Raw genomic sequence first — 17694 nt, forward strand, 5'->3', positions numbered from 1 at the left:
CCGATAAATCATGCTTCACTATATATATATATATATATATATATATATATATATATATATATATATATATATATATATATATATATATATATATATATAATGTAGAATTTATATGGCATATCAATTTATGCACACTAATTAAATGCGAGAGAATTAACTGCGTTTGACAGTCGGAGCTCATGTCACCTGCTAATTTTGACTGTGGCATAATATAGAGTTTTAGAATAGGGGCCCCAATAGTTTGGGGCCTAAAAGAGTTTTGCGGTTGTTAGCGTTGGGGCACGCAGGAGTGAAGATTTTTACAATAGGGTTTTGCGTTTGCGCATAGAGTTAGTAGAACAACTCTAGAGGAAAAGCTGGGCCGGAAAAGTGGGAACCTCTAGGGCGCCGCCCTGTTGCTACTGGTCAATGTGGCCAGCGCAATTACTATTAAAAGAGCTGAAAACAAGTACAAGTCACCTTATGTTTTGTCATTTAAAACGCATACCTGATGGCTTTATGAAGGTGGTGCTTTAATATTAAGTTTACAGAAAGGGATCGCTAAGTGTGTGACTTATGTAAATCACGATGTACGCATTCATGCAATAAAGGATGACGCGAATTTCGGTTTCGAATCTGTTTTTTGGATGCGTAGTACTTTCGTACAGTTTAGGTTTCACATGCTATCGCGCGTCGACATCGGACGCTATGGCACACTCGTGCCTTATGTGCCACCGAAGAGCCGAAGTGCTCTGGCATATACCTTCACATGTAAGTAAACGAATGTATCTCCTTGTTGACAATATCACGCGAGTAGGCAGCTCTTGTGGTGCATCACAATCGTTTGAGAAGCGTCACAGTAGAGCATTTTTCTACATGCGGAGCGGTGTTTTTATTTGCAGGTTTCCCATCAGTAAGAAATTGCTGGACAGGCGGACCAGCGCACCGGAATCGTACTGGCGAAGCCACAAGCAACTCAAAGAATCTATTTAATTGTTGCACTTTGAACAATCATGCTTCTACACAGGCCACAGCAGAAAAACAGCCTGATGCCGAGTATTTCTGTGCCACGAAGTAATCAAGAGGCGAGTGCCTAATGCGGACGAAATCAAGTGCATCGAGACTTATAACGACAGAAATCTGAGCTAGTTGGTAAGGATTCGCTATGCAAAACAGAGGTGAGGCATGCAGACAGGACACAAGAGTAGAGAAGTGGGCGGCGCTCGTGTTGTTTGCTTGTAAATACTCTATAGTACTCTCTACTCTATATAATATTTTCCTGTCTGCATGCCTCACCTCCGTTTTGCATAACGAGGGCATCAACCCACATATTAATAGCGTAGGCGTTTTATTAACTGTGCAATATTTTCAACACTTCCTTGCATGCCATTTCATGTGGAATATCTTTTCTGGTCACAAATTTGTGCAGCGAATCTATTTGCATGATCGACTCCGGGCCTGTGGGACCGTTCACTTGCACTTGATGCTGAGTCTTTTACATGTATCCATAAACTGCAGATATGCACATCGGATCCCTGCGAGCATTTTCAAAATTCAATTATTTTAGACAACAGGCACATATGCAACACTGACATAATCCCGAGTACCACTAAGCAGCTGGGACACATATTTGTTGACCATACTCGCAGGTAAAATAAGCAGATCATGTGGACAGCTCCAACTCATTTTCCTTAAATCAGTGTGTACAAAGGGTATGCAAAAATAATTTTTTTCTCGCGCACCAATTATTCTGCTGTATAAGCAAGAGAACCCACCACGTTCGTGTAACGTATCTTGTGCATCACACTAATATGTGCTTTAATTTACCAAGTGAGATGAGTTGCTTTTATGGCTCATTCAGTCAAATCACGCTGCAAGCTGCATTCATCAATCTTCAATTGGATTTTGCAAATGTTTAATGAAACATGTTTCCCTTTTATGCAGATATGCAATGGCAAGCCCTTCCGTTGTTCCAAAGGTAAAATTTAAGCTCTAAATTAAAGAAGACATTTCTAGTCAGAAACAACAAGCAAATATGGTGAATGCAGAGTATCAGAAGCCCAAGGTACAGAAATTATGAGAAGTGTTGAATGATTTTAAGGAAAGAGTCATATTTCAAAATGCAAGACTCTTTAGTGGAGGTCAAGCAAGTCAATGTACGTAGAATACTCTGCAAAATTATGCGCGTGAGGGGATGTCAAACAATGGGTCACGAAATGCGTTGTTTTTCTGCAAAACAAAAGCTGATTGCCATTACATAAGTCACTTTAGTATCATGGGACTGCTGCTTGATAAATTCAGAAATAAACCAAAAAACAAGACACGCCAAAATAAAAAGAACAATTTAATGATGCTTTCTCCACACTGGGATAAATAAAAACAAACACATCGCATCTAATGTGGACATATGAGACGCCTTGTGAAACACTAAAGGAAAAATTCAGTTTCGAACTATGGCACTTGCCGCATAGATGTGGGGGGCCTTGCACTAATAGTGATAGTTACCACTGGATTTAGAAATTGAAAGCATTCATGCAGACAAGGATGATTCTATATATTTTTGGCTACCACTTCAAATGCCTCCACCAAGTGTTACAATGCTGCACGCAGCCATACTAAGGATCTCGCAGCAACACCTGCATGTAAACAGCAGAAGCAGTCAAAGTGCTGGTGTATATTGGACACTATGTTTGAAAACTTTTAGGCAAGAAGAGTGCAAGAAGCAGACATAACAACTGCATTTATTTCCACAATTCCCCATTTGAATGGCCTTTTCTTTTTGCTTAGACAATGCCTACGCCTAGCGATAGCAGCTCCCTCACACAGACTCCGCAAGCCAAGAGGCCGTGGAGGCAAATGCAGGTAAGAGGCAAGAAGCAATAACACTGGTATCGACACTCATCTAATTTCTTTCTTTTTCTTTCGTTCAGGCAGCCAGCACACCTCGAACAGCCACCTTGACTGCAGGTGTGTCAGCCTAGTCGCCAAGGAAACATTTGAGGGAAAGCGACAGGCAATGTGAACAGCCACTTCTCCATGTAAACTATACTCTTTCTCTCGGATGACTCCTACGCCTCGCCACGCCAGCGCACTTGTGCACAAAGATGCCGCAGAGGCACGTGCAGGTCAGAGGCAAGAAGCAGTGGCACTGGTGTCGACATTCACCCAATTTCTTTTTCTTACACTGAGGCAGCCAGCACACCTCGAACAGCCACCTTGACTGCGGGTGTGTCAGTAGATTCCTGTTGTACATATGCTCATAATAAACTTCAGTAAACCTGAACTTGATAATAAACTTGAAGGCAAATGGGACATTGATGCATTGTTTTTTTGAACATTTATTGTACACATACAATATATGTTATACTTTGCAGTGCTACAGAGCGTATTTTGAAGCTTCCCCCTATATTTCGCACCTTTAATTACGTATGTGTTGTGTGGCCCTCAATGCAGTTCATGTTGTAGCAGCTGGTTTGTCTGTGTATCGCACATTGGGTTAAGCTCGTGTTATCCACATACTTCTCTCACATATACAAAATAACGTTCTATGTAGTCCTCAGTGTTACAACAAAAAATGAAAGTAAACAGTCCGATAGTGGAATTCTGTTTATTGCAGTGATTCCTATGACAGTTACTGACAAGTTGACAACTTGAACTGGTCAATCCGTCCATAGCCTCCTCTATTTTTCAAAAATAAAGGAGGCTATCATCCGTCATGACAAGGAATTGTATGTATACATAAAAAAGGGGGTGTATGTGTGTGTGTTTGTAGTGGAGGGTATAGGATTAGCGCGGTACGAAAAGATGTACCAACACCGTCCTTTAGACCCATTCCGTTAAGGTACCGTAAGAAAGCGTATTATGCATAAAGTTCATACAACCAACTCTGATATTACTACACACGCCAGGCGACGCGAGCTACATTTGCCATGACACATTTGCGACTGCACCAGATGCCCTCCATATTATTCTCGTTAATCGTGCTCACTGCACCGAGGCAAAAGAAAGATCATGGGCGCAGGTGCCTTTAAAGTATCTCGACCTTGCGAGGCACTGCTGCGCTTGCCAGGGGAGCTGTACGTGCGAACACTCCCTGGCACACACCTGCCTCGGCGGCCCCAACCTACGTACTGTTCTGCTTCGTGCTTTGATCCCCCCACTGTCCCTTGGGTACCCTGGAGTTCCTGCGCCGCCTGCTTTATTATAATCTCAGGTGCTCTCCTGAGACTTCCGTTTGTCGGTTACATGTGCCCTACAGCTGGATCAGTACTTACAATAATAAAAAAAACCCGATCTATCGTCGCGACGATAGATCACGAAAGCGGCTTTTGCAACATACCGCGCCCGTACGAAGGGAATTACGGAACGCCAACGAGGAATCTGGCCACAGCTTCGAGCTCGTAACCCCCTCGAGTGACACTCCTGCAACAGGCGTGACCGCTGAAAACCGCATACGGCCGGAAACTTCAGCAGGATCATCTCTCGGTTGCATAACTGCCACCTGTACGGCCAACATGGACCACACCCACACCGTCCCGCAACATAGAATAAAGAACCAACCTATAAAGCCCAAACACACAGCTGCACGCACACATCACGACACTACAAGCGAGATGCCATGCTGCTACGCTACTACGGTTCCCGGATTAAAACTGACTACTGTCACCAAGTCTAGCAAGCGTCTCAGGAGCTGGCAACCTCGGCGCGTAGCAACATGGCGGCGCTCTTGCGGTTCCCAATTTCAATGCATGGGCCCTATGGGTAGCTTGTCCTCTGGAGTCAGTATAGTAACTCTATGCGTTTGCGGATAGCGTCTTGCGCTGACAGCGCCACTACGGCTTCGAAGAAAAGCTATTAGAAATAATTAAATAAAATATACCGTTTTATGATAAGAATAGTAATTTTGACTTGCGTGTATCCGCGTTTAATGACAATTTAGAGGTTATTCTGTAAACAGCAAAACAATTTGTTGCGCTTAGTTTTGAGCAAACCAACTTTACGTGCCTTCACCAGCCAAGCTTAGCCGTGTTAGGCCTACGAGCCATAAAATCCACAGTCGAATTCGGAATCAGCGGCGTCTAATGAACCAATCTTCATAACACACGCCAGTAGAGAGAAAGTGATAACCGCAGTCACTTTTCCTAGGTTGCGAACTTCACGCGTTACCACGAATCGAACCCAGTCGGGTGCTAGGTTAGAGCCGTCGCTTCGATGGGTGCCGCCATGTTTGCTGACGCAAAGCTTTTGAGGCCGCTATTTGGGCTCTCGCTAAATCGGTGAAATAGCGTTCCCAACGCAAAACCCAAACGCAGTTTGCGTCTCGCGCATGCGCAGTGGCTTCGACGCTAGAACGCCGCTCGAAGGTCGCGCGTAGTCTCCCGCGGCACGTCGCGCTCACGTTTCTCGGGAGAGGCAGCCGCGGCTCCGGTCGCGCGCGATCACGCCACCTCCGGCGTCCTTGCGGAGCCACTGAACGGCCTCGCCGAGGCCCACGGGTGTCGGCTGGCCCGCGCAACCCGAGCTGTGCGCACGCGGGCGCTCGTCGCGTGGTGCGCAATAACCGCGCGGCTGACGCCGGTGACTCACGCGAGGCACGCGCGTCTTTGGCCGCGCAGTCCTTTCTCGAACGAGCGCCACAGAAAGATCTGGCGCTGTTCAATGCCGGAATCGCCACTATAACTCGATTCAACGGGTTCGGAGGCGGCAAGGTGCGTCACAGTGAATGCGTCTAACAAGTGTACCTGCCCGCTTTCATTAGGAACGTGTGAGCTCCTTAAAAAATAACAAGATCCAAATATTCTGTGCTGCGTGTTCATAAATATCTCGAAACAATCTTAGGATTAAGCTGAAAACATCTTACGACTCGAGCTAATGGCCGTGTTAACGTATATATACTGCGTACCTGTTCGTGCCTTCGGAAGATCGCTTTCTTTAAATCAATGGCGACATATGTTCGGAAGCTGGTCGCCATCATTTACATAATACCTTAAATTATGGTGTGACATCGACAAGTTTCGGGCATTATTTTTCGCGTTTCCCGTGAGAGAAGCTATCGTTGAAATATTCCCATTTGAAGAAACTATTAGTGAAAAAGGCTCCCAAAGTCGGGTATATGCGTTCAGGTCCTTCTATATAAATAAGGCTCATGAATATATAGGTCCGAACGCAGAAATATGCGACAAGCGGTTGTAACAGCGCGTCTACATTCTTTCCTTTTCCTTTCTCCCAGTGCAGGGTAGCCAATGGGGCTCAGTCCTGGTTAACCTCCTCGCCTTTTCTGTATCCTTCTCTCTCTTCTTGAAGACAATGCCTTCTCACGTACGAGTTTGGCGTATCTTGTCTGAGTATCTCGTAAGCATTTCCAGAAAAAATAAACGGCCCTTCCACGCCTCCCGAGCGTCGTAGCGAGCCGCAAGAGGTATCAAAATGTAGGTATCAACGATACAAGAACCGATAATCAGTCGTAGAGTAGATAAAATAAATGGTAAGGGCGTAATTATCACCAGTATAACAGAAAATTAGCTTCATTACACTATACGCCTGTAAAGGGTGCACAGCCGTAGATATGGACATGTTGCGCCAAAGCCGTCGTGCGGCATATCTTTTTTTTAAGAATGGAGTTCGCTTGGATAAGCAGGAGTCACGATAGACAATGATACCTTGAAGGTGGCTTCGGTGGTGACCACATGAAGCGAGAATTTAACGCACAGTATGTAAAACTAACCGTATGGTCTTATTTGGCGCCAGTATAGCCAAAAATTAACCACATTACACCGTGGACTATCTCCGGGGTCAACCCACCTGGCCTCCTGGCCAAAAAAAAAAAAAGAGGGGGGGTCGGACAAATGTCGGCGCTAAAGAAGACAAAGTCTACGTAATTGCATGTGAATGGTCATAGGGACAAGACCAGACATTAGTGAATAATGAACACGCAAAAGAGACAATTATAAAGTAGAGAGCTATCGAATTCTGTCTTTCTGTTTTCCTTGATTTAATGACCGAGTCATTTGAACCACCATATACGTCGACCTTGTTTTCTTTACCGTCGACACTTGGTCGACTCTCTCATTTTTCATTCCTCTTGCGTCTGTCTTTTGTGTGCCTTTTAAAAACCTGCATGAAACGTTACTGACTCGCTCCAGCTCTCTGTCGTTCTACGAAATCGAATGGCATCGGCTTCAATTTTGCTGAAGCTGCAACGCGTGTTTTCTTTCTTTAACCACGACCACGCCTGCCCTGATTGCATCTCCTTCGGACAACGGGCACCACCTCCGCTCGACGGTTGCGCGACAGGAGCTTGCTGTCCAGCATTCCGGCCGGTGGGTCGCACGCACTGAAGGCGCCCACCACGGTGGAGCGGGACCGCGTGCGCCAAGTCCTGACGGGGATCTGGTCCGTTGACGAGTTCCGCTGCCGCAGCTGATATTGATGAAATTCGCTCGATCCTATCACACGACGAGCTTCCAGGGAGATAAATAGAAAGGCGGTGATTTTAACTAGATATAAGTATTCATAGCAAAGCGATCGGGCTTTAGTATTCAGCTGGTGGGAGAGTAAAAGATGAAGAAAGAGAGAGGGCAATAAATTTTTCTTGCACACCTCCTGTAGCGACTCTACTGCAAACTTCACCGCAAGGCAAAAATGAGGCAACTTCCCTCGAAACCTCCACGAAGAGCCACGATGTCAAGCCGACGCGACGCCGGGGATAGGAATGACTTCTAGGGAACGCTACTGAACGTGCCTCCAGAGGCAGCGGCGGCTGGCCAGGGTGTGGCCGGCAACGATGGACAAGCTGTGTAGAGCATCCCGTCGACAGACCGACGTTAGAACACGCTGACGTCCTTGACCCTTGCGTGGTGGTTCTCTTAAGGTATCTCTACTGGTCGCCTCCATCGCCCGAAGCAGAGTCGGGCACATCCGGCGTTCCACGAACTCGGAGGTAGAGGACAAGCGCGCAAGCCGAACGTGTGGCTCGCTCTCGGAGGAGGAAATGGCAGATGCATAGCCACGTGACTACTGCCTACGTACGATGTTTCGCCTCTCCAATGCTGTCGGCGCTGCCGGGAAAACGGGCGCCGGTGGAACGAGCATTCGTCGAGACGACAGCACGCAATGGCCTCAGTTTACGGTGGACCGTTACCACCAGCGGCGACGCTTTGCTGTGATGACGTTGCGGGAAACGCTTCAATCTCGACGACTGCTCCAACGACAGGGCTCGGAGCGCCTCAGAGCGCTCGGAGATGGAGGAGAGCGATCTAAAAGAACCATTAGCAGTGTGTTCAATGGGGCTGGTTGGTTCATCTTTAGAATAAAAACAGGAACAGCGCAACACAGGACGAGCGAGTAACGAGCACAGGACCGAGCCCTGACTAGCGACCACATGCTTTATTTGCAGAAGCAGCATATAAAGACATCATTGAATGTGACATAATGAAGATAAAAAGAAGGATAAGATGTGCTCTTTATTCGCTCGTCCTGTGTTGCGCTGTTCCTGTTTTTATTCGAAAAGAACCAGTCGAACGCGAGGCGCGCACCCTCTTTCAACCAGACGAACATGCCATTAGAAAGAGCAGAGCACGCAAGTATACAAGGATCAGCAGCGCGCGTTCTAGCTGCACTTTGCAGTTGCGACATGACATTTTCAGTGGAATGTTGACGTCATTTTCTTAACACTCCAAGAAGCTTCCACTTCCGTTCATGGATTTTCATTTAGAAAAATTCGTAACATCTTGTTATACTTATTGCCTGAATGTGATTGGTAAGTACAGGCATCACTTACTGCGACCAGAAATCCTTCGCACTTTTCAACAAGGCAGCTCTTCTGTCAGATTAACGCAGCAAACGCATCGAAACTGGCCTGAGCGGAAGATAGACGTGAGGATTCTTCGCATTGCCGGCGATCAAATGCGCGGTCACAGTGTACTTGAATCTTACTCGATTATTTCCGTGGATATTTTTGACACAGCGGTGACCTTTCTTTTGATGAATAGGGTGCAGAGTTCAGGGTTTGCTTCAACGGTCCTTATTATCAAAGTGCATCGCCGCGCGCATTGAAACGAATGTTGCCCTCTTTTCAGAACCAAGAAGCCGGGCCGCATAAAATTTTCACAGGCATTCAAGAAGCAGCAGCATTACGATATTTTCTTAAATACATGTCTTCTTCTTTTACCTGAACAGCTTACTCCCTTAAACAATACGCTATAACACATAACGCAGAAAGAAGACTGGTATCGCAGTTTTTGTGCTCTCCTCACCAACAAGCTCAAACACAAAAGCGAAGTTGTTTTACATGATTCTCTATGTGTTACAGACAGTGTAGTTTTTCGATAAAGCGCAGAATTACGAAAATCGTAATTCCGGGAATGTGAGCTAGAAGTTCTTCAACTTAACGTATTTTGGACGCACACTAGAGAAGCGAGGGAGTAGGAATTAAGCCGAAGTCACCGACCGCCCCATGCTTTATTACCCACGACCATCTACAACAGCCAACAGAATTCCTTGGGACAACAAGAAGTCTACAATGACCATGGCAATGCAGGCACGCATGACTTCTACATATTTTAGCTTTAATCTATACGGCCGCTTCTGCTTACGATTGATCTTACCTAAACAAGTTGTGCTTTCCGCCAGTTGATAAGCAGTTATTGGCCCACCCTTATAATCGGTCATACAGAACTTGACAGACGCAGAATGCTTGTGTGGTTTTTCGCGCTGAAAAGTTAACGGAGAATTTCACGAGGTTGCAAACTTCGCTTTACAGGGCGCTTGTATACCGTGTATGTGTGCGTTAACACCGATAGCCACGCGTTATCAAACAGAGAAGTAGGAAATCCGCCCTGGTAACGGGAGAAAGAAGAGAAAAATCTAGGCTGACTTAGGCGCAACAAAACGAAGGCTTGTCGGCGCGGCACGTTGTCATGAGAACTGGGCCGCGCGCTGGCAGTCACGTCGCTGCACGCAGAGTCCGCGGCCGCCAGCGCTGTTTGAATCGGCGCTAATAGCGAAGCGCCGATAGCGCTGCACCCGAGGAAAGCGGTCACGTGTCTGTGCGCCCTTATGGTAAATAAATGAAATGAATAAACGAAATAAACTATCCTGGAATGCAGATCCTGTGGCGCGAAGTCACGATGGTGCCCCTGCGCATCGCGATGTCCCACAGAGCTCGAGTCGCAGTATGACAAGTCTGGGCGCTCATGCCTGCGCGCGAGGGCGAAGTGACACAAGTGAATGAATTCACGGTGACTACGCACTTCCCAGTCACCATCACTTTGTAGCACAGCGGAAATTACTGCTTTTGTTGCAGCCAGAAGTTCCAACCTTTCACTTTTACTTTCACTTTATTTCCTTAAAGACCCCACTTGGGGGTATTACATAAGGGGTGGGTTGCAAAGAATATGAAATACAAAGAATATCCAAGAAACACTGTTATTAGGCGTAATGCGAGGAAATTGCTTCTATGAAGGCAGGTGAGCTGGGCGTAGAAACGCTGCTGTGCGTACGGCCGTTCCAGTCTGGCTGTTCGAGGGTGAAAAAATGCAAAGGACGTGTGGTCGAGCTACGTTTAAGGAATGTCCTCTGCGCGATGGGATATATGCGTGATGGTGGCAAGACATATGGCGCACGATTAAGTACGCTGTGGTAGAATTTATGAAATATTGATAGGCTGGCAGTTAAACGGCGATGGGAAAGGATTTGTACGCCAGATTCTGCTTTTAACGAAGTTACGCTGATATCGTATGACAAAGCGGAGTGAATGAACCGGATGACACGCTTCTGAAAAGCCTCAAGGACGCTGATGAGGAAATTCTGGCGAGGACTCCAAATGGCCGATGCCTATTTTAGTTTGGGTCGTATTAGTGTCTCAATAGCTTCACATGCTGTAAAGGGCTTTTTCAGTGACGTCCTAAGAGCCCAAGTGATTTGTTAGATGATGAGATCACGTTAGTCACATGCACACACCAGTCGAGATCATTTCAAACGGTAACACCCAAGTACTTATATTATAATTAGTTAGTCTCAGTTTGCTGGCTAGTACTTTCGTATTGAAATACCAAGGGGTTACAACGGCGATAGAATGACATTGCTTTACATTTAGTAGCGTTTAGGACCATTAACCAACGTTGGCACCAATTTTGAATGTTGTTTAATTCTTCCTGGAGAGAGATTTGGTAATTATTGTTAATAACTGAATGACAAATAACACAGTCATCAGCGTACATGCAGATTTTACATGGCACGTATAATGGTAGATCATTAAGAGGAAGCTTTAGCTCGAAGCCAACTCCGACGTGGTCTTTTCAAATACATGTAAAACGCAGAAACGTTCTTGTGAGATAACCTCGGGGCCGATTTTAATGAAATTTGCACCATTTGAGAGAGAAGGATAAATTCTAGTGGCTGTTGGAAGCGGAATTTCGATTTAGGGCTTGAATTTTGTTAAAAGAATTTTCGAAAATTTGAAAGTTCGGAAAGAATAGAAGCACGAAGTTTACAAGTTAATAGCTCTGCATCAAGAACAGAAATCCAAGTTCTGTAAACGGCATCCATTAGATCATTCACAGCGTACAAATCCGAAATGTCAATTCATATTTTACGTGTATTCATTACGTTGTGTGCAAGGGTTGTGCAAATTTAAAGCCGTATTTCCATATTAGTACATTTTTGTAGGCTCATGTGCAACAAAAATAATTTTGTCCGCTTTAGATGTAGTATTAGATGCAATTTATAGAATTGTGATGCCATTTTTATTTGCTGAGTTACACAATTGTAAGCTTGATAGTTTCGTTTTCTGAAAATTTGCGATTTCTGCCAATTTTTAATAAAATATTGAGGACCTAAATCTAAAATGCGAAACCAACGGTCACTAGATTTTAAGTCCTTCTTTTAAATGCAACAAATCTTGTCAAGTTTGGTGCACTGGTTGCCACGAAAAACTAATTTTTCTTTTACATGTACCCGAGCTAAAGCTTCCTCTTAATGTATATTAAAAACAGGAGGGGCCCTAATACAGTGCCCTGAGGTACGCCTGACGTTCTAGGTAGGGGCTCAGAAGTATTTTCATTGACGTGCACCGACTACATGCGATTTGTAAGGAATTGTTCGATCCATGTTAAAACTGTAGGATGTAGATTTAGCCGTGATAGTTTTATGAGAAGTCGTTGATGAACTACTTTGTCGAATGTTTTCGCAAAGTCAAGAAAAATTGCGTCAGTATGTAGGTTAATATCGAGATTTTAGTGTAGGTCATGAAGAAAAATTGCTAATTGTGTTTTGCAAGTTCCTTGCGGAATCCGTGATGGAATTGGTTGAAGAAATTGCTACTATCAAGTAAGTTAATTATGTGGGTGTATATGACCTGTTTCATGATCTTACAGGGCACCGACATGATGGAGATGATGTGGCAGTTCAAAGTAAAGCTTTCTTTTTTTGCCCGATTTGTAGACTGGAACGACATGGCTCACTCTCCACTCTTTCGGAAGATTTCCAGAAGGCAGTGTCTGTGGAAACAACAATGTTAAATACAATGGTGGCATTCACGAGGAAGCGAATGTCTGCTTACGGCGTATCTATTAACGGGCAACTTATACCTTGCAGAAGAAGTCACAGGTTCTTGGGAGTCGTAATTGACAGAGACCTATATTGGACTCCGCACGTGAATTACGTGAAAAAGCGGCTGACTGCTATCTGTCACCTGTTCAGGTTCCTTGCAGGAAAAAGTTGGGGAGTATCTATACACGCTATGTTGCAGCTGTACATGGCGTTGTTCGTTGGTTTCCTGCGATACAGCCTGCCTGCCATATCCAACACCTGCAAGACTAACCTGCGTACGATTCAGAGTATTCAAGCCCAAGCCCTTAAGATATGTCTTGGCTTACCACGCAGTGCATCAACGGCTGAAACCATTGCCCTTGCGCACCATTACCCAACCACAACGCACATTACCGTTGAGACAATGTGTATGCATCTCAGGCATTATGCTAGGACCCCTTCCCACCACTTGGCGAGCCTCACTGCTGCAAGGCCCTGCTCGACATTTAGCGGTAATGTCACTGCACATCGTGCGTCTTTTACTTCAGGGTACGCACCTGCGGCCAAGCCAGAGTTTCCTCCGTGGTGTTTGAGTCGTCCACAAGTACATATAATGATTCCAGGACTACAGAAGAAGACATATATACCAGCCCCTGCTCTAAAACAGCTGAGCTTACTCCTTTTGCATGAGAAGTACAGTAACCACGTGCACATCTATACCGATGGCTCGACTACGTCGTGCAGTTCTGCTGGTGCCGTCGTTATACCAACGCGAGGAATGGCACTGCGCTTCAAGACATCGCATGTCACGACCTCAACGGCGGCAGAACTAACTGCCCTGCGTCGAGCACTGGAATTCATTGAATCTGAAAGAGCTAGAAAATGGGCTGTGTTCTGTGATTCAAAACCGGCATTACAGTGCACGCAGTCAGTTCTCCGACACGGATGCCATGACCAATTGACATATGAAGTCGCGAAACTTTACCATCACGTCCAACAAAACGGTCACGAGGTCGTTTTTCAATGGGTACCTGGCCATTGTGGAATCAGTGGAAATGATTCCGCCGATAATGCTGCTCGCACAGCACATCAAGAAGAGCACAGCGTTCCAATTCCGCTCTCGAGGACAGACGCCGCAAGGCAGCTTCGATACCTGGCATGCAGTCTCACACTGACCGAGTGGAACTCGCCAATCTTACGACTTACACGACTGCATCGACTAAACCCCTCCCTGCAACTCCGACCTCCACTCGGACTTCCTCGACGTGAAGCTACGCTTCTCTGTCGCCTTTGGTTAGGAGTTGCCTTCACAAAGGCATACTCTACGTTAATTGGAATGACTGACAGTGCAGCATGCGAGGTCTGTGGCACCGAAAAAGACATCGACTACCTGCTGTGCCACTGTCCACGATACACACCAGAGAGACAAGAACTTGCCAAAGCTTTCCAAAACCGGGACAATCGGCCGCTTTCTGTGCAGGTGCGGCTGGAACACCGCCTCCATCGCCCGTCGGCCCATAAAGCGGTGAAGGCGCTTTTGTGCTTCTTAAGGACGACGGGCTTGTGTGACCATCTGTGACTATTAATGCAATTTCTGTAAGACCCACACGTCAGCGAACTCACCGCAATTTCCTTCTTTGCTTCCCTCCTCTCTCTCTCCCTGTTACCTTTGTTTACCCTTTCCCATTCCCCCGGTGTAGGGTAGCCAACCGGACGTTATTCTGGTTAACCTCCCTGCCTTCTACTTATCTCTTTCCCTCCTCCAATGTTAAATATGCCGCAGAAATAAATTTAGTGTTTTGTTTTAACTTCGATGTGATTTCGTCGAAACTTGCAAGTGACGAAAGCTTAGTATTAGCTATTATATTTGAAATTCCATGTACCGAGAAAGTGATAGCAGGCATTGTAGGCATAGAAGGGTCAAGAAAGCAAGGTAAGTGTGCGTCGGATTCTTTAGTGAACACTGAAGAAAAGGCAGTATTAAATGTGTTAGCAGTGTCCGCGTCTGATAAGATTTCACCCTGCTCATTCGGTAAGGCGATAGTGCAGGATGGCTGTGGGTTGATGATTGGCCAAATTTTTTTTTGGGGGGGGGGGGGATTTTCACTTATCGCTTTAGCCAAATCGAAGTGAGAGTAAGTATGCTCGCGTGTGCGGACTGCTGCTAGGTTAGGTGCACGCGTTCTGCCTCGCAATACTTGCTCCACGAGTGATCGTTCGGGTTTTGCTCCCCTTAACGAAAAAGGCGCTCTTTCTTATTTCAGTGTTTTCAGATTTTTTGTGAACCATGGTTTATGGCGGTTAGCGTGAATCAGTAAGGTTGGTATGTATTTTTCAGCTAATTAAGCGTGCCAGCTTCTCTGAAAAAGAGACCAGTTTTCTTGAACAGATCGATGTTGAAGAGCCGCTTCAATTTCATCGTAAAATTCTTCTAATTCATTATTTATTGCCGAATAATTGCCTTTATCGTAAAGGCAGATTATATTTTAAGACAATGACGTGGGGACGGGGTTAGGGAGAATGTGGCATGAATTACTTTGTGGTCACTTATTTCGTGAGAGTAACTAATAGACGATAGTGTTTCAGGATTGGAAGACAATATTAGATCTAAAATGTTGGCGTTACCATGTGTGACACGCGTTGGTTTAGTTACCAATTGTGTAAGGTTATAGTTCAAACAGACATTAACGAAGTATTTGTATTCAGTGCTACAGATAGTTATTTGAGTGTTAGACCAATCAATTGTTGGGATAATTGAAATCCCCGAACACTAGAATGTGCGCGTTAGGATACTTTTTCGCTAGTTGGCTTAGGATGTTATTCAGTTTCCTGGGAAAATCAGCAGAACTGTAAGGGGGCCGGTAGGATACACCTACAAGTAGTAGTCCTGGTTTGGTCCGACAGAGTATCCAGAATGTTTCTAAATTCGAGCGTATGTCATTGGTGGAAAACGATAGTTATTTTTAATGGCTATAAAGACGCCTCCACCTCTGTGTCCTTGTCGATCTTTGCGTATTAATTCAAAGTTTGGTAGGTCTTTTAATATTTCAGTATCGGGAACGTTATCTGTGAGTCATGTTCCGGCTAAGTATGAGCAGGTTACTTTCGGATGATGAGACAAGAGTTGATATAGTATCACGTTTTGTAAGTACGCTTGTGTGTTAGTGTAGGTAACTGAAAATGACGGAAATGAACGAGTGGCAGTACCTAAAACCAAGTACCTAAAATTTGAAGCTCATGAGATACTGCATACTCGTCAGAGTTTCCCTAACAACGTTGGGTCGCCTGGCTGTACCTACCAGCCTGCTGATGCGCGATGATGTTCAAAGCAGCGTGGCGTCAAACACGTGACTCCCCCACCTTTCGCGTGCATAACCGATAAAGTGCCACATGGGTGCACAGATGAAATAGCGGTGGCCCTCAGAATATATGCATCCTGTAAAGACGACTCGAATGTTTCACGCAGTGAAACACAAAACAATAAAAAAGGAAGCTAGCGCGACGGGATTTTCCACCACATCGTCCTTTACAAATATTGCCATAGAAGTAACTGTTCTTTCTTTTTTTTCTCTTGACCTTTTGTCGCAGCAGTAGACCTTTTGTTGAGGTGCAATGAATATAATGCACGATTTTTGCAAGGATGCTCCTTCAAGAGCAAACTTATAAGTACATAGCCTTTACACCATAAGTGCACTGCGTGCTGTCAGTTCATATGGGTTTTGCAAGCGGTTATTTACGGCTTTTCTTTACACTTTCTTTAGTGTTTAGCGTATAAAGTTCAAGAACTACGAACAGCAGAGGAGACGCTTGTGTATGTCTCATCTGTTGTTCGTTGTTCTTGAAATTTCTGCGCGAAATGGCGAGAAAAGAGTTCATATTGAGCTGCACATTGTCCGCTCTATTTCTTCACGAGGATAAGAGACCAGCTGCAAACCCTGCAAAAAGCAGCTTTTCTTGTCAACAAAAGGCATATAAGTATATAATTTCAAAGCTGGCGTCTGATAGTGTGCAGCTAAGCCAGGAGCAACCGCTCAGAACCGTATTTGCAGGCGGGGACCACAAGTTGGCTCAACTCCCGGAGTGGGCGAAGATGCACGCCCGCTCTCGCTGTACAAAACGCGTTGCCTTCGTCACCCGCAGTTCATTCAATGCGATAGCAAATTCACAGCAGAAGTTTAGAAATTACAAACAGGAAAAGAAAGCGTCGCAAATGTAGCGCATAGCTCCAAGTGGCAGAAAAATGTTTTCTTGCTGCCAGCACATCAAATAAATAGCTTGTTTGCAGTTATACAGTGAACCAAGTTTCTGTCACAGAACAAGCACGTCAAATTTTTTGTTTAACGTTATGTGTTATGCCGAGTCGTAAATTTGTTTCTCCTCAGAAAACTAATCATCAACCACCCACGTAGACATTGGCTATATTGTGTCAAGGCATCTAAATCCAGGCACACGCAACGAGAATTAAACCAACTCAGTATTTTTCACGGTCCTCTTGATCAACTCAAAGAATTCTTTAGTACGACCTGAAGTCATCAGTCCACAAAAATTACTTTTTACAGTATCAATATAAGCGCGAAATTTTCGATGGTGAAGTTGTAGAGCTTATTGAGAAATATCCAAATGATTTCTTTCCAACAACATGGTTGATCAATCAATCAATGCTTTATTTCATTTTCAGTAAAAGCAGGTGGGACTAATAGTCATGAGAACAGCTTGACAAAAGTGAGAAAGGAGGCAGAGGCCTCCTTTGTTTGTTAAAAAGAGCAGATGACATAGCACACATAACGTATGTTCTGTATGCTCAGCATAAATCAAATATACGCTATGCACATGACACATATATTGGAACTTGTCAAGTGCATTGCGCATCCTTATATAAATTCAAGAACTACTGCGCATGAACTAGTACAAATACAGGGAAAACATACAAGTCACTTAAACATATCCGATAAAAACAACTTGATTTCCTTGTAAGAGTGAGAAAAAGGGCTCAAATGATTCTTCATGCAAACTATTTAGTAATTCCGGAAGGGCATCTGATAAAAACTGCTGGAAGTACAGGGTGCGGCAAAAGATTTCGCACTCAAATAAAACACCATAAGTATGATCGTGGTGCACTGTAATAAAATCACCTTTTTGTTAATTTAGTGTGTTATGTCCTACATACACAAATCAAAGTTTACTGTT

General features: G+C 44.9%; 1 protein-coding gene and 1 long non-coding RNA gene across 3 annotated transcripts in view; one reads left to right on the plus strand and one right to left on the minus strand.

The window, feature by feature from the left end:
* Positions 1–17694, minus strand: part of LOC142585966 (uncharacterized) — a 219347-nt gene that overhangs the window by 109617 nt on the left and 92036 nt on the right. The window lies entirely within an intron of this gene.
* On the plus strand, positions 1612–3289 carry LOC142585963 (uncharacterized). Its single transcript, XR_012829164.1, has 2 exons — positions 1612–2841; positions 2910–3289. It is a non-coding gene; the product is annotated as an uncharacterized LOC142585963 (long non-coding RNA).

Source organism: Dermacentor variabilis, chromosome 6 (genome assembly GCF_050947875.1).
Source record: "Dermacentor variabilis isolate Ectoservices chromosome 6, ASM5094787v1, whole genome shotgun sequence".
Classification (NCBI taxonomy): domain Eukaryota; kingdom Metazoa; phylum Arthropoda; class Arachnida; order Ixodida; family Ixodidae; genus Dermacentor; species Dermacentor variabilis.